This window comes from Leptonychotes weddellii, chromosome 5, assembly GCF_054177405.1.
Source record: "Leptonychotes weddellii isolate Sample4059 chromosome 5, ASM5417740v2, whole genome shotgun sequence".
Lineage (NCBI taxonomy): Eukaryota > Metazoa > Chordata > Mammalia > Carnivora > Phocidae > Leptonychotes > Leptonychotes weddellii.
Window position 1 is genome coordinate 120,484,702 of NC_138373.1, and position 17,914 is coordinate 120,502,615.

The window sequence follows — 17,914 nt, forward strand, 5'->3', positions numbered from 1 at the left end:
CTGTGGTGGGGGATGGGCTCAGTGGGAATCAGTCTTTGGGGCTTTTGTTCTCTGGCGCCTTTCCCTGGCGGCTTTCCACGTCTCTTCCACGAGTCAGAGCAGAAGAGACCGTTTCCAACCCTCTGCCTCAGAGCAGAGAGACCTCAGTCTGTTCTTTAGTGAGCTCTCCAGGCCACACCGTCTCCGTTTCTGTCCGTGCTGCTATAAACTACAGAGTCCTGGGTTGTGCGCCCCTCCGCAGCGCTCCCAGTCCTGCCTCCAGGTCCGGGCACGTCTCTGCCCTTTGTGCTTCTAAAACCACCAGCTGCTCACAATTCACTTGCGCGCTACTCCGCCACTTGGGGTTTCCACCCCCGGGGGTTGCAGTTCACTGGTGCGACCCCGGCGCACTGGGTTTCTGTCTCGGAGGCTGCAGTTCACGTGCACGCAACCATCTCTCTGTTTGGTTTCTGTCCGGGGGGGGCCTGCGGTTCGTGTGCGCGCGACCCCACCGGTCTGGTTTTCCACCCTGGGGGCTGCCCTAAAGTCCTTTCCCGAGGCTACGGGTCTGCGAGTCTGTGCCCCGTCCGCAGCGCGCGAGGCTGTCACTCACCGGCAGTGTAGGATCCCCACGTCCAGGCACCCTCCCACTGCCCTTCATCCTCTGATAGCTGCCCACAGAATCACGGCTCTCTGCTTCGTACCTCAAAACCAACTGCCTGTGATATTCTGTTTGTAGAGATCCAGATCTTCTTACATCTCAGGCTGGTTTTGTGGGTGCTCAGAGTGGTCTGGTAGATGTCCAGCTCAATTCCGGGAACCAGTTGAAATAGGGTCCCCTACTCCTCCGCCATCTTTCCCCTAATTTACCATTTCTTAAAACACAAAATATTTAAAGGAAAAAAAAGCTTTCAGTTAGCTAATTACCAACTGTGTTGTTAGTAAAAATAACAAAAGTAAAATTATAGAAACTTTTTAAACTGTAGATTAGACATCTGTGAAGTGAAAACCAGGTATATTTTTATATAGGATTTTTTCTATCCTTAATTTTAAAGTAAAGCTATTTTAGCAGTTTCAGTTAATAATTTTTTAACAAAATATATAGACATATTGAGACAAAAAGTTACTAGTCCATGTTTGGATAGCCAATATGTAAAATGTTCTAGCTTATTCTAGTTGCAACTGAATCCTATAGTCTGCTGTTTATCTATTCCTTATGTTAAATTCCTGCTTTCCTATTTTCCCCATTAAAATATATTAACAATATTCTTAAAATGAGACCCAGATAAATAAGAGTTTAATCCAATTTATGGCAAATGTGATAGGTAATCCAATACACAACAATTAGTTTTACATTTTTTAAAAAAATTAGCATATTAGCATGAAGGTATTAAGAAATCCAAAACTTTTCAAATTTACACTGAAATCCTACAAATAACTGAGAGTGGGAGTAAAAGAGAGAAAGACAGAATCTTTGGAAGTCTGTAATCTGTGCTGAAATAACCAACTACATAAAGACCAGATCAAGTTAGGAATAAAGTGACCCTGTATAAAATATTAGAACAGTTTGATGGGACATTATGTGACTTCTAAAGGTTACACATCTAGAAACTGAAACAAATAAACCTAAATCTCCTGAAATCATGTCAAGTGCTATTACTACCACCCTAATATACCCCTCAGATGTGTAGCTATGTCAAATTCTAGTACTTGAGTCTTCATAAAAGACAACATTTGGGGGGCTTAAAAGCACTCTGTAAATGAAAAGAATGGTGTAGATGTTCTGAAACATCAAATAATAGTAAGTGACTTACCTGCGGTTTTGTTACACACTGCAATTCTGTATTTTTTTCTAAAGTAGCTTTATGTTATTAAACTTAATTTAACTACTGTTAGGATGAGTTTCGATTATATAAGCAAGATGTAAAATATCTGCAAAATTAAAATCAAGAGTAAATGGTAAATTTCAGCCTTCTCCATGGCAGCAACTCTTCACAGAAAATGAACAAAGAAAAGCCAAACAGTTTTGCAAGGCTTCTTCTGGGAAGGGGATTTGAAAATAAAAGTATTTAAGATGCCAGTACATATTAAACAGCCCACCTCTCTTCTTCTTCCTGGACTGAGTACATTCCTGAATTCTGAGTACATGTCCATCATGTGGACATCAGGTTAGCTGTGTACAAATGTTGCTGTTGCTTTAAGACGGTATGCTATCCTTATCATCCATGTTGTCCTGGGTACCTCTGTGAATAGTATAATAGAAGGATCACAGAGAAGAAGGGATTTTTGACAAGCATTCTCATTTAGTTTCCATATGAATGGGTTTCCCATTGAATAATACTCCAGGCCTATCTCAATCTTCATGTTCCTCCCTTTCCTTTCAAAAAGAAATGAATGATCAGATTATAGAGTTAGGGAAAGGGTGCAAGGCATACATAGCTCAACTCTTTCCTCCCTGCCTTCATTTTGTGTATTTTTCTGACTGCAAAAGCTATGTCCTTGTGATAAGTTTGAAAATGAAGTCTGTAGTCTGGCATCAGGAGTCCTGGGGATTTCCAGGACTTCCTGTGACTTGTGCAAGTGTACATTAGGATTTGTAGCAAATACCATAAAACTCACCACAGTGAGCTTAAAATTATTTCCTGATACTTTCCAGCACTCTTTCAGTTAGGAGGAAGCCTGTGCCAACTTAGACAATGACATATAAGGTGAAATAGCATGTGACACTTGTAGGTACACCAGTGATTAGCTCTTTTTTGCTGACCCAGCAGCTAACAACTGTTGTAGTTGGTAAGGCTACAGGGTGGTGAAGCCTGAAAATACCTGCTTCCAGAATGGACCTTCTGCCCACATCAACCCAAATGGTTTTTTAATATTCCAGTTGGGATTGATTTCATGGGGGTGTGGACTGTGCAGGTGCACAGGGTTATGGGCTTAGATGCTCCCACTGTTTTAGTGCTCTGTGGCTGACATCTTGAAATTCTTAATATTTTTTGAATAAGGGTCTCACATTTGTATTTTGCACTGGGCCCTACAAAATATGTACCCAGTAATGACTCCAGAAAAACCTAGTTAGTGCTAAGTAGGAAAGGATTTTTAATGGCTGACAATACCATCTACTCCTAACTAAAATAAAATAAAATAAAATAAAATAATATATTTAAAGATTATTGTTTAGACACTAAATTTATATGCTGAACTTCTGGAAGCAACGTAAGTAGGAGAACTATCCAACCACACAACAGAAATATTCCATTTGAAATCCTGCATAGGCTGGAGACCACAGATCCTTATATAGTTGCTATTAAAAGAGAAGACTAAGGTAAAGACAGAGAAGAGGAGGAGAAGATGAAATCAGAGAGGAAGACAAACCATAATAGACTCTTAATCATAGGAAACAAACTGAGGGTTGCCAGAGGCGAGGAGGGTGTGAGGATGGGGTAACTAACTGCGTAATGGACATTAAGGAAGGCACTGGGTGTTATATAAGACTGATGAATCACTGACCTCTACCTCTGAAACTAATACATTTTATGTTAATTAATTGAATTTAAATTTTAAAATAAAAAAAAAATAAAATTAGGAAGTGTGAGCCCTCCTGGCCCCCGATCCCAAGAAAAAGAAGAGGAGAAGGTGGAGGTGGAGAAGTGAAGGAGGAGGTTAGGGGAGGGGAGAGGAGAAGGGAAAATTGAAAAGAGAGAAAGAAAAGAGATATTTTTTTTCTGATTTTGCTTGCCAGAGAAGCCACATGGCCTCTGCCCTGTAATTTTAGTTCTGCCTCCCAAGTCTTACATGGGAACCTGCTTGGTGGAAGATTGTCACTTTTAAAAACTTAGCTTCAGGAGTGTGAGAAATGAAATTTTACCTTTCCATCCTCTAGGTTAGAGGAAGAGAAGCTCATTGAACCAGTCTGCAATATTTGCCATAGATAGGATTGATCTAATTCTGGGATTCAGAATTAAGAAGCCGTCACAAAGCTGCATCTTGCAGAGGAGGGGCTGTGAACACTATCTCTTTAATGGTTATTTTTCTCTGTATTTTAACTCCATACCAGATTTTTCTCCTCAATTCCAGATCCCATATATTTAAATATTCACTAGAAATTTCCACTTGATGTCTGATAGACACCTCAAACTGCACATGAATGAAGCTTATTATGCTTTCTCCTAATTATCTCTTCTATAATTGTTCCCTTACTCTGTAATCAGTACTACAATATCTTTGGTTACTACAGTCAAAAACTCTGAAATCATCCTTTCCAACCCATACCAAATCAATTAGGCTGACTTGCAGACAATGACTTAAGGATATCTCCTAATTATTTTGTTTTCTCCAATTCCGCTAAAACCATTGATATCTCTATGTCCATTATTTCTTTTTTCCTAAAATTTTATCCATACAAAATCTCTGTAAAAGGATCTTTAAAACATACAAACAAAAATGCAACAACGTTCATGATGCTCCCTTGCTGAACCATTTCTCAATTACAAAACAAACTATTCCTTTGAGGATGCATCCAACTTCTTAATTTGCTGCATGAGAATCTCCATCTTCTAGCTCTTCCTTTCCTCTCCATCATCATAGCTTTCCACACTCCATCTTGTACTTTTATATTCCATCCATATTGAATTTCTTTGTCTAGCCTACAGGCTTCCCCTCTGCATGCTGTTCTTTTTCATGCAGTGTTCTACCTATACTCCAAATTTTGGCTATATCCCATTCCTTGGTAAGGACTGGACTTAAAATTACTTCTGAGAAGTTTTTCTCACCCTCTTCCTCCCCCAACCCTAGATTATTATGCCTTACTTTCTGATCTCCTTGCATTCCTTATTTCCTACCTTAACTATGGTAATTACTTGTGTAATTTTCTATATTCCATGAAAAACTATACACTCTATGGGGTCTAAGGACATGATTACTTTGTGTATTGATGCATCTCCAAGAATGACAGACTTCCTCATGCATGATATGCTATCAACAATTTTATGGTAAATAGAATGAATGGATAAGTACGTAAATGATTAAATAAAGGACATTGATTTATAGTGTCCATCCCAGAGTTCTAAGGTACAACACTTTTATACTTCTCTTACAATTTGTAACCTTGTGAAATATCCATTCTCTAGCTCAGATTTTGGACAGCTTCTTAACAGCTGTATTTCTCTTACATCAGTATTTTATAAACACACATACATAAACATACACACATACATATATAAACTGTACTACTATATTTGTGCACACTCCCTCAAAAATGATAGTTCAATCCAGCTTAGAAATGAAACATTTCTTTTTTTCCTATTCTCTAAATACAAGGAAAAGTAGGAATGATCAGGAGGAGGAAGACTGTATGTGTGAACATCTGTCATGACAAACTCTAGTGCTCCCACTCCTGCTTTGTTTTGTCTCTCTCCCAAATTTAGACCTTGGAGATGTCATTGTGAATTAAATTTATCTGATTGCCCTCAAAATGTCCATTATTGGCACAATTTGCCAATTTTAAGGAATATTTTCATTGTTATAAAATTGCAAACACATTTTTGAACATTACTCATGACTTCAACCCTATGTAGAGAACCCTACTATTCTTTCCACATAACCTGATAAAGACCTCTGTATGTTTTTTGGGTCTTTAAGATTTCATTCATATCATCAGTTTAATACCAAACATATTCTCTTGATTTCATATATAGTGCTTCTTTTTGCCAAAAATGCCTTTCTCATGTTGTTGTTTTGTTGTTGTTGCCTGCATGTTCTTCACTTGCCTTTTGCTTAGGTATTTTCTCTTCCTCCTTCAGTTTACTAAATATTTTCCTGTCTTTCTTTCTGCACCCTTTCATGTTACAAGGAATATCCTTTATTCATGATGATTATCACATTTGTAATGTGACTTTATTTTTTATGTACATCTGATTAATGTCTGTCTCATTCGGTAGATTATATGAAACAAGAGTCCTTGTCTCTTCATGCTCACAACTGCAATTCCAGCACCTAGCATATTAATTTGTACATAAGAGGCTATTGATACATGATTTAGAATGAATAAATGATTTGCAATTATTCAGGGTATGAAGTAGGTAAATTTATAAGTCAAAATGAAGCATACTTAGTCAAGTTAAATACATAAAAGTTATCATTATTATATACAAAATACAGGGACAGAAATGATAAAGTGAAAAGAAGGGTGAGAATGGAAACTACCATTCATGATGCTTCCTACTTTACAGCATTCTACTATAATTCTTACTATAAATCCACACTCTTTCTATTCTATTATTTTCATTTTATGAATGAGAGACACATGATGCAGAGTTTAAGTAATTGTTTCAACTCCCTAAGCCTAGGAAGTGCTGATGCCGGAATGAGGAACCAGATCTAATTATCTCCAAAGCCCACCCTCCCTCCATCACTCCATGACTGAACTACTTGAGCTTGTGACCTCATGTTCCCTGTGAGATCCTGTACAGCCTTGCTTCTGGTCTTTCGTCTGAAGAATGAGTTCTGTGGAAATTGTGAGTTTAAACCTATCTTAGACTCACATCTTCCTAATTGCCTTTTCTCTCTTTCCCATAAGTGCAGCCACAATTTAAATGCTTCTGCAATTGTTGATTACTGCATTTACACTATGCCAGATGTTATCTTGTTTGAATTGTGCCCACACACTGCAGGTGCAAAATGGAGGCCACAATTGAGAAAATTTGGACTTAAGTATCTCTGTATTTTCATTTAATCTATATGCTTGGCCATATAAATCATTTTCTTCTGATTTTTTTCAGCTTTGTCTTTGCCTGGCAGGCTTATTTTATATTACTTTAAAAGTTTTAAAAGTGAGATTACTACATTGTATTTTTTTAAATAAAAATATCCTCATCTTTGAGGTAACTTTGCATTTCCCCAGACCACAAAAAGAGTACCCTTGCACATTTTTATTTGTAAATATAGGCCTAAACCTGTCATGCTTTCCACAGAGTAGACCACTGTATGGGATATGGCAATAAAATATCAAAAGTACATAAGAAAATGGATTTGGATAATCCCACAATTACTCTTCTATGAGTAATCTAAGTAATCTAAATCCCAATGTAAAGAGATGAGTCCCTTTACATTTCCCCCTAATTTTTCTTAATGTGTTCTCTGTTCTTTCTCCTAGCTATCATATCAAAAAATGTAAAACTTGTAACTTTGTTGCATTCACAGTGGTGTTTCTATTGACTGCTATACCTAAACTAGTGAGAAATCACTCTGATGTTTCCTATATAAATATATTCATTTTAGGATACATTTTAGGCCACTATTTTGTAACATCTCAGCAGCCAGTATATATCATTAAATCTAAGACATAGTCAATTGTATGATACACTATTATGTTAATTACCATCAAAAAAGAACAATAAAAGAACACTGCCAATTAAAACTTTTAAAATTTTGTCCTTATAGAAAAATATATTTTTTTAAAGATTTTATTTATTTATTTGAGAGAGAGAGCGTGGGTGGGGAGGAGCAGAGGGGGAGGGGAAAGAATCTCAAGCAGACTCTGCACTGAGCGTGGAGCCCACACAAGGCTCGATCCCAGGACCCTGAAATCATGAACTGAGCTGGAACCAAGAGTTGGATGCCTAACGGACTGAGCCAACCCAGGGCCCCTGGAAAAATATCTTTTTCACTCGATTTGGATTTTTTTTTTTTAAGATTTTATTTATTTGACAGAAAGAGACACAGTGAGAGAGGGAACACAAGCAAGGGGGAGTGTGAGAGGGAGAAGCAGGCTTCCCACAGGGCAGGGAGCCTGATGCGGGGCTTGATCCCTGGATCCTGGGATCATGACCTGAGCCGAAGGCAGACGCTTAATGACTGAGCCACCCAGGTGCCCCTCGATTTAGATTTCTATTTTATATATCACTTGTATATATATTAAAAAAGAAAATGTAAGAGAGAATTTTTTTGAGAAATAATTTGAAAAAGATATTACTAAAAATCTTTCCATTCAGAGTCTGGCTCTTTTGAGTTTCAGAGTTGTCAGTCTCTGTATTCTGCCTCAGAATAACATCCCCTATGATATCAAAAGTATTGGTGATACAATGATGTATAATTCCTCTAAAAAGTTCTTTGCTTTTGTCTCCAAGATATTTTTCCATACTACTTATTTATGGTCTGCAGACTTGATTTTTTTCTCTCTCTTTAACTTTCCAAAGAATGCACAGAATATTTGTAGGTAACAATGAGAAACCGTATTTTCTTCTCAAGAGGTTCAGAAATACCCTGTTGATTTGAAAATGGAGTGGCTATGGTTGTCCAGTCACAGCACTAGAAATAATAGTCAGGGTTCCCCAAGCCCAAGCAACCTTCCACTGCTTGGCCTATGACAATTTTAAGAGACCTCAACATTTCAAAGAACTTAAAATATAAATAAATAAATAAATAAAGCTGTTTCTTAAATAAACTAAAAGTAAGGTAACCCCATAACAACCTATATTGGCCAGTGTTATACCATGCCTGGCAAAAATGATTTTGTTAGATATCTGTTACCGTGTTTCTACTATACTAATACAAGGTTCAGTGAATTAGCATACTATAAATTTTCTCTCTGGTGATTTTAGACTTAACCATCATATTTCTAATTCTTTGGAATCTGTCACTCTGTTTACTCATCATGCTTTCCTCATATCATGCTTTAATTTAATTAAATATTTGGAGAAATAGCCCCTAAGGTTTGCCCTGCAACAGGAAGGAGTATGTAGCTAAAATTTATGGGCAACTTATCTATTATGAACAAGCCACTTTGATAGTGGCTTTATATCTACTTTTGCATTTAAACCCTAGGAACAATTCAAGATTTATAATTGCCATTTTTTAAATGATGTAACAGGGAACTGATTCTGTTATATGATTTAACCAAGATAATCCATAGTAGAGCTGGTATGCTATAATTGAAATTTTAGGTATCTTTTTAACATCTCCCGCTTTTTTATTCTAACTTTTAATTCCATATAAGTTGGCCAACATGTATTCATTTCCTTTTATTTTTCATGCTGTTTTTTCCATTTAGGAAATCATCATCATTACCACCTCATGTATATGCTTATTACAATGAAAATCACCCTTGGTGTTTCATTTTGGGTTTTAGATACCTGTCTGTCTTACCCTGGACTTACTCTATGATCATTTCCAACAAGTCCTGCTTGCTAAAGTTCCTGGAGAATCTGATTGACCAAGTTCTCAATCATAGGTAGGATCTAAAGCTTGTATGGGAATAGGCAGTAGAGATGAAGGCCCAAGATCAGAGACTACAAAGTAGAGGCACTACCTTGATGTTTACTTAGGGAGGTAAAGTGGTACATAGGGAGCAGTGGTACATAGTGGTACATAGGAAGCAGCAACCACTATACCAAAGGAAGAAGGGAAGACGCCAGTGTAATACTGAGCCTGATCATCACAATGTCAGAAGACTCATTTTTAGCTAGGTCCTTTGCTCTGAAGAAAAGATAGCTTTAGAATTATACACAGCCATACTCTCATGGAGTTGATTGAGGTAGAACTTGTTAAAATGTAAGATGAAAGGGACTGTGTGCCCAGGTGTATTATGATATACCAGCAGAAATATGTAACAAAAATTTATTTGAAAACTGAAATTTATGAATCAGAGATTAGTCAGCTTGTTTTAAGTTAAGTAAGAAAACTCACCTTATCTGATCATAAAGAGTGGGGGATCTGGGTCTCCATAATTTTTTTGTTACCTGAAAGATTTATTGATTATTCTCTCTGGGTATATTTGTGTATATACTTGGAGGTGGGGGATGGGATGTTATCTGAAATAGCATCTTCCACATGAAGTCAGCAGCTCCAATTCTCTTCAGTTTACTGTAGGGTCTGTGGCATATTTTCCTAATAAATTGCCTGAGGATATTGCTGTACCCAAGTCTTAATTATTTAAAATATTCTCACTGTAGCTGTGGAAGATAGAAGAAACTGAACTAAAGCAAAATTGAGCTAGGACTCTGCAAAGTCATGGTTTTGTAAAAATACCGGCTAGTTACTGTTTTGCCATTAATTTCTTCTTTATTCTAAAAGTTAAATTGAAAAAAATCTAGTTAATTGAGGGTTTCATTACTTAAGGTTTCATTGCATGCAAATAACGGTACAATAAGAATATACAAATTAGCTCAACAAATAGAAAACTTCACTTATTTTATGCCTCGTTGAAGGATAGAAGTATCAAGGAAGGTCCCCGGGGATCAGAATGTGCATTGGTATTATTCAACATATTCATTAAGCAGTCAGTGGAAAATGTAAATGAGCGTACATCCAAATCTGTAATAATAAAATGCTAGAAGCTAGAGATAATAAATCAGCTTGATCAAAAATACAGATGGATCTGGACAGCTGGGGAAATTATTCAGATGAGAAAGAGATGAGTTTTAATGGAAAGAATAGTACAATAATGCATTTGAAGAAGAAGAATACATAGCAGTAAAAAATTAATAAGAAGTTAAGATACATATGAAATAATTATGGAGAACACTATTTTAGTGTATTTGTTGATAAACTGAAGAGTGTCACAATAGTGAAGGATAATTGTATTCTAAGTTCCCTAAGTTGAACAATTAGAAAAGAAGAGAAACATTATACTACCACTCAGCTAGACAATAAAATTCTATGAATAAGCTTAATGGAGATTTTTTTTAAGTTAGCCACTTTCAGGACAAAGTAGCAATTTTAGTACATAAAAGCTGGCATTTATAACTAGTGTGGAGGTAGCTGTTAGTTTTAAAATATGGAATTCCCTGCATATCCCCAATCTTGTAGACTAATTTCAACTATCCATCTCAAAGTTTTCTATCTGATCACACTCTTGCAACTTTTCTTCTAAGTCTCAGTCTCAAAGTAATATGGCAATTCTTGCTTTGCACTCAAGATGCAGTGAAACTTATCAAACCAAGGATCCATAGCTGACTGTTTTGACTAAACGAAACAGCATTCTAATATCCCAGGTATATCACACACTCTTACCATAAATTAAGCCATACTATTTCTAATTTTATAAATTTTTGCATTGCTAAGTAAGAATAATAAGAAGGTATTCTTAGAACACTTTCGGTATCAGTTTATCCCTAAGGAGACAAATAATAACCAACATAATTACTAGTTGGTTTTCATGGAATATACCCTGAATTTAGGAAATTGATAGAACTACATGTACCAATAAGGCCTACTGAGATGGAAGTCTCTATACTAAATGTTTATGAAATTGGTAAAAACCTAATTGAGCAGATGTAATATAATAGGAGAAGCTTTGATTGAGCATATAAATTCTTGTCCCAGTTCTAACCCATTTGCTTTGCGGTCTTGACAAGCCTCTTGTTCTCTCTTAGACTGACTAATATCATGGCATTAAGAGTTTATTTAAAAAAAAAACAGAACCTGGGCGCCTGGGTGGCTCAGTTGGTTGGGCAACTGCCTTCGGCTCAGGTCGTGGTCCCAGAGTCCTGGGATCGAGTCCCACATTGGGCTCCCGGCTCGGCGGGGAGCCTGCTTCTCCCTCTGACCCTATCCCCTCTCATGCTGTTTCTCTCTCTCTCTCTCTCTCTCAAATAAATAAATAAAAATAAAATCTTAAAAAAAAAAAAAAAACAGAACCTGTATATAAAGGTAACATATCATTAATAGCATTATTATTAGTTTAATGTTATTTATTTATAAACAAAATTATGTTCCAAATAGATAGAAATGTTTGTTCTAGTGAGAGTACTTAAATATGTTTTTGGTTTTTTTTGTTTTTTTTTTTAAAGATTTTATTTATTTATTTGACAGAGACAGAGACAGCGAGAGCAGGAACACAAGCAGGGGGAGTGGGAGAGGGAGAAGCAGGCTTCCTGCTGAGCCGGGAGCCCGATGTGGGACTCGATCCCAGGACCCTGGGATCATGACGTGAGCCGAAGGCAGTCGCTTAACCAACTGAGCCACCCAGGCGCCCTTTAAATATGTTTTTATTAAAGTTGACTGGTCTTCCAAACTCCTGAATACTAAAATTTTAATCTTTTATCTCACCTAGGTCTCATTAATTTTTCTCCTTCCAGTTTTTCTGTAAGAAAAGAATTCTATTGTCTTGGATCTCTTTCTTTTATGTTCTTTTAGAATTTTTGTTTTGTTAAACTATCCCTCCTGCTCAGACAACTCTGTTTATCATCATCACCAACAATAATAATTTTAAACACCTCCCATAAGTCATAATTACTATCACTTCCCATTTTCTGTGGTAGCCTATTCTGTCATTTGCCCAGAAAGGAGAAAAAAAATTAGTATTCACTGTAGCTTCTTCACTTTTATAAATGGTGTTTCCTCCTGCACTGCTTTCAGCTGCAGTCCCAGAAGCACTTTCTAATTCTGAAACTCTCCCTTGGGTGATTCTCTGAATTGGAAATTGTGACCTTGAGGCTGTACTGATAGATTACTTCTTGTATGCTCTGATTCCATGACTATGTTGAATTCCAGAGAAGAGCATCTTTCCTTTGCTCTAGGAGATTCATTCATCTCAAGGGTCTTTATTTTTCTTCCCTCATGAGAACCATTTTATGTATGTGCACACTCTGGGCACTGAGTACAAGTAGAAACATATGGCCAGTAATTTGCTTGTGATGTATTCACATAGGAAAAAGAGGGAAGAGGTCAGATAGAACATATAAATCAAGTGGTAACCTCAGGCAAATAACTTCATGATATAACAACATGTATGAGTCAGAAAATATTTTTTTAATGAATCACACATCTTTGAAATTATAACTAAAAAAATTTTTGCCAAAGAATTGGACTCATTTTTGATGATTATTTTTACATTGGACTATAATGCTCACACTAATACCAATAAATCACATTTTGCAGACTAATCCGCATTGTCTAATTTAATAATGACTACCACCCAATCAAATATATTGTATATAAGTATATTAAGATTATTCTAGTTTACATGAGAGGAACCTAAATCCCAAGGACTCCCAAATAGTAAGCCCAGGAGCCAGAGTTAGAATTATATTTATCATAATTCAGAGGACTCTCAGATCTTAAAAACTCTCTCTACATATTGGGGAAATATTATAGTCAGCAAAAGTATTAGTTTCTGAGTGCATTAATGAAGTCCAAGTTATTAATATAAAAATAACTCTTTCCAGTCCTCATCTTCCACACTGATGAGTTATGAAACAAAAGCCTGGGATCTGGAATTTGGACACGAAAGGAAACTCTTCTCTTGGGATTCACAAGCATACATAGAAGACCTTGATAAAGTTGTTTGGGAAAGTCTCCACATTGCTTACTCTGCCCTGGAAGCACACATTTGAGAAGACATGTAATAAATTATGGATTGTTTAAAGGTTCAGTGTAATACAGTGAAATGACAATCATCCTGAAAACAAAGGAGTTGCTGGACAAATCCTACACTGACAGCAACTCTCTCCTGACCTACAGGCCTCAGAGCTGTCACTGTAATCTGTTCCTTCCATAGCTCATCATCATTCTCCACTACAGTGTCTTATATACCACCTCCCTATTAAAGAGGTTGGCTTAATTAAAGAGGAAATATTACTATATATTGTAAAGCCAAAGCAGCCTTGCGATACTTGGATATCAAATGAAGGAGAGAACCAAAAATGAAAAGAAAGTAGGAAAGAAAAAACAACTCTCATATTTGAGTGCACATGCATATGCCATCAAATGGCTTCTTGGTAGCCCTACAGATGAAATTTTAGGTGTTAATGCTAATAAAGCAGAGTGTTTACTAATTTATCATAAGATAAATCATTGGCTTTGTCCTAAATTTTGTGATTCTATAATGTTTTTGTTATTGATGCCAGTGTTCAGAATTAGGGATACTGTTAATCAATGAGCTTTATAATATGGTTTAGTTCTGGTTGGTAGAACCCAATTCAGGTTGATGCAAGCAAAAAATAGAGTGTTTGGCTGGCGTAAAGAGGAGTCTTAGAAACGGCTTTAGATATGGGTTGATATAGATGTTCAAATGAGGTATTCAAAAAGCGTTCGGTAAAGGTAATGCTTCATCACTGCTTTGCTTTTATCTTTGTTGACTTTATTTGAGCAGCTGCACTCAGCCACAAGTAGTGCCAAGTGATAACCAGTGACAACAAGATGATATTTTATCACTTTAGACACCTTCTTAAAAATAAACAAAATACTTCCTTTTTCTATTGACAGTAAAATCCACACGCAATGGCCTCCCTGTTCCAGCCAAGGTAATGAGTTTAGTGAGGAAACTGAAGTGCCTTAAATGATCACAGCTGGGTGGCATGTATTGCTAATGTTCAAGGTTGAATCAGCCTCTGTCAAATCACATGGATTAAGATTGAGGAAAGACTTATCTTCCAAAAGAAAGGTAAGGTGCTTTTACCAAATGAAAGGGAAGTGTTTTTTGGGCAAGCAAAATAATAGCTCTCCAGTATAATGGTACCCATGGGAGGCAATGAAGATTAACATGGAGTCTAAGAATAATAATGCATGCACAGAGCTTAGTGTCCTTGAACACTGTCACTCCCTTTATTCAGTACTCAGACACGATTTATTGGCAAGCACTGTGTTAATGTTGTCTTCAATTAGCAAAATGGAGTTGAAATTATCAAAATCCTGGACCAGAATGCATCAATTGGTATTACAACCATACTTGCTAGACCTGCTGTCAAATGAAGCTAGGATATTTTCCAGCCAAAAGAAAGACTGGACGACAGAAACTCAGCCAGTAGAAGTGTAAAAGAGTTGTTGATTGCTTGAAATAAACAGAAATAGGAACAAACAGCGGGCAGGGAGGAATCCGAGATAGGCCGATATCATTTTGGGGGGAAAAAAATCTCTGTAGATCTATATTACAGAGGCTAATAGACAGAGATAGAGCTCCAAATACAAAGGCGTCCTCTGAAAGTAGCAACCTCACCTGCTAAACCAAGGACAGCTTTCATAATGTCTTCCTCAGAAAATATATTGGCCTTTTTAGCTTCATATTCCACTACCATAGTCAGTTTCAAATATTAAAGTATGTTAACTGTGTTCATATACCATATAAGTGTAAATGCCATACTAAAACCCAGGGCCATTGTAGATCAAGGGACATACCCATGTAGGAAGCACACACCATGGATTTATGATATAGTGAGTCTGTCTGCAAAACAACCAATCAAACAAACACATACACACAACTAACACCCCAAATTTCATGCCTAATCCAAACAATCGAAATAGAGACCTTATAATTAAATCACAGTTAATTTGAGGGTACTCAAAAAGGATGATTAAAAATTTAGAACAAGTGTATCCATCCTCTAGTCAGCTTAAAGCTAGAAAAATTGAAAGTGAATGATACATTGTTTTATTCAGATTACATTATCCAGCTCTTGTGTATAAGTGCTATATCTGGTTTTGTCTCATCACAGTTTACCAAAGTATGTGGGTGTTTACATATGTATATTTGTGTATGTATATATGTATGTATGCATTTACAATTAATACTCTCCTTAGTGACCAAAGTGTTCATTTCAACTCTTAGGGATATGCTTTTAAAAAAGCAATTCTTATGGTCTAATTTAAATGCACTAAGAGAAAAAGGATTAAGTGCATGCACTTTCATTTAGCAGGTTCAGCTAGCTTACTTGTGCATCCAACGTAATCTCTTAAAAATTACCATAAGCAAAATATAACAGATTGTAAACGGTTGCTCATATTAACTTAGCTAAGTACTTGTAATCTGCATAAGCATTATTTAACAGAACATAATTGTGTAACAGTATGATACCTCCAGAGTTTGGAAGGCTGTTATGTGACTCAATCATATTTAGCAATCAGAAGGCTAAAATAGAGAATACTTAAACAGTAGATACTTTTGAAATATATGCAGATGCATTATTTTTTCCAAACTGAAAAGTACATTTGAAATTAGAAAAAAAATCTGGTCTTCCTCCTGGTATTTCATTTCATTAATCTTAGTTTGAAATAGATACAAAATATAGTAAGGAAAAAAAAAGAGAAAACCATTGTCCTGAAAGACAAAGTACTTTGGATTTGTAAGAACTGGATGTCGGTGAGAGAGAAAAGGTTTTTCTAGAATTCCAAAAGTTCAGCTTTAAATGTTGAGGGTAAACTTTGAAAGACTGAGAAATACAGTTTATATTATGAAACATAAAGAATGGAAAATTTAACATGATGATCTTCCAGCCCAAAAGGAAGTAAGGATTCAGATATCTGGGTCAGTAGTTTCCCAAGTACAGTCCTGGAACAGCAACATCAACATCACTTGGAAACTTATTAGAAATGCAAGTCATCAGGCTCCATTGGGACCTCCTGAATCAGAAACTCCAGGGGTAGAACTCTGCAATCTACGGTTAAATAAGCCCTCCAGGTGATTCTAATGCATGCTTGAGAACCACTGGTCTAAGCTGAAAGTGATTTTAGGATAGGAATGATTTAGAGATAGTTGTTTGGGAAAGAGTCATCACACCTGCCCCACCTAGAGGCCAAAACCCTGCATAGGGCCAGAAGTACTCAATATTAAAAGCCTGAGAGTACAGGAGAATCTCTGGGTATGGATGTGGTCTCTCTTTTGCACATGTAATACAGAGAAGAATGTAAACCTTTTAAACGTGTTCTGTCCAACATGAGGTCAGGAGCTGATAGCGGCTTCAGAGTCCTAGGTAGTGCAAGGAAAGCAGATGAAGCCTTCTATCTAGCCAAAGATGGGGTCAAAAGTGTCAAGAGGATCTAACGTTGAGACAAGAAGGACTGTTTGAAGACCTTGGTGACCAAAAACTGGCAGAATGCATAGATATTTCTCTTTCCTTATAGCAGGGTGATCTATAACATTCTGCCTTGATCTTAAACATAGATCACCTGGAGAAAAAGGAATATAGAATTCTGAAAGCAATTGAGTTACTTTGAACTAACATATTGAAAATGGGCCTTATAATTAACTTTCCATTTGTAAAAAAGTAATGGCTGCTATAATTTTTTTATATCATACTTTATAACTATTCATTTTTAAAATGTTACCATTAAAATAAGCAGAAGGCTTTAATAAAATAAGAGCTCCCATGGTTATATAATCGATATTTTATTTTTAACTTGAAAGATCTGGCTGTGTGATTTTAACAATTTTAATAACTAATATTCAATAATTATAAGTTGTGTTTTAAGAATTATGCTAGGTGCCTCTCATTTGTTTCTCCAGTTACCCATATAACAAGTCGCTGGGATAGATGTTACTTTACACATGAGAAAACTGAGACTTAGAGAAATTAATTTCCCATTACTCATCATACTACAGTAAGATGCAAACATAGGTATACGATATCAAGACCTAAGATTTTAATCTCTATGCTATGCCAGAGTAGCAACAACTAATGCATGAAGAATGTACATAGTATAGCTTAAATACTAAATAAAACACTTGTTTTGCATTATTCTAGGCAGTTGATAAATATTTGTTGAATGTGTTGAATGAATGGATAAATACCATTCGATTTATACAAACTCACTTCTATATTTAATTCAAATAGACCTTACTTAATCACCTTGCCTAAATAGCACCACCCTCTTCTTGAATGTCTCCTTAACCTGATTTATATTCCTTCTTTACACTTAAAATTATATGACATATATATCTATTATAAATTCACTCAGTTTTTGTCTTTCCCACTCATCTGTTAGTTCCGTGAGAATAGGGCTTTGTCTCTGGTTCACTACTGGATCCTTAGTGCTTGGTATCTAGTGGAGATTCAATAAAAATCTCCACAATAAAATATTTATAAGTGAAATAACAGTATTCTTACAATTTTTAATGACATATTTGCAAATGAATAGTAACCTTCGGCTAACCCCTTTTTATTCTATTTCATAGATCTTGAATGCTAATAAAACATTCCATAGCCTTATCTATGGGATTTAAGGA

At 36.2% G+C, this 17,914-nt stretch overlaps 1 pseudogene; it reads right to left on the reverse strand.

The window, feature by feature from the left end:
- Positions 1-14,990, reverse strand: part of LOC102737440 (small ribosomal subunit protein eS17 pseudogene) — an 87,796-nt pseudogene extending 72,806 nt beyond the window's left edge.
- Positions 14,991-17,914: the final 2,924 nt, after the last annotated feature.